Source organism: Podarcis vaucheri (genome assembly GCF_965113315.1).
Source record: "Podarcis vaucheri genome assembly, chromosome: 5".
Taxonomy (NCBI): Eukaryota; Metazoa; Chordata; class Lepidosauria; order Squamata; family Lacertidae; genus Podarcis; species Podarcis vaucheri.
The window spans coordinates 67,421,360-67,422,115 of record NC_138763.1 but is presented as its reverse complement, the minus strand read 5'-3'; positions in this window follow the sequence as shown (position 1 = coordinate 67,422,115).

The window sequence follows — 756 nt, the reverse complement described above, 5'->3', positions numbered from 1 at the left end:
TTAAGACTCTCCTGCTCTTAACCCTAAACTTTCTTTTTCATTACTGCTGCTATTGTGAATCGACACTGTTGCAAACTGATCGCTCTGTTCCTTGAAAATAACAATAAAAACACATGCATCGGTTGGATAGCTCAGTTGGTTAGAGCATGGTGCTGATAAAGCCAAGGTTGCGGGTTCAATTCCATATAGGGCAGCTGCATATTCCTGCATTGCAGGTGGCTGGACTACCAGCCTTTCTCAACCTTTGGGTCCCCAGGTGTTGTTGAACTACAACTCCCATCATGCCTAGCGAGCAAGGCCAGAGCTCAGGGATGATGGGAGTTGTAGTCCAACAACATCTGGGAACCCACAGGTTGAGAACCGCTGGATGACGCTCAGGGTCCCTTCCAACTCTACAATTCTATGATTCTACATCTGCTTTAAAACAACAACAACAACAACTGTGCAGGTGTCAGTCCAGCCTCACGAGGGCTCAGCCTCACCAAGGTCCTAACTGCTGCTCATACTACCAACCCGCCTCTCAACTACTCCCATTCCTGCCCGAGGCAGACTCCGAAGAGCTAAGCCGGGGGCCTCGCTCGTTCGCGGGCGGCCGCTCAGCTTTACCGCGCCTTTCCCTTTGCGCCCCGCCCAACCGCTGTCCCTGTGAGCGCGCGCGCGGCGCCAGCCGGCTGTCTCCGCTGAGGGGAGCAACGGGCCCTTGGCTCAGCCACGGCGGCCGGAGCCCGCGCGGCGCTGCTGCTGCTGCTGGCGGCA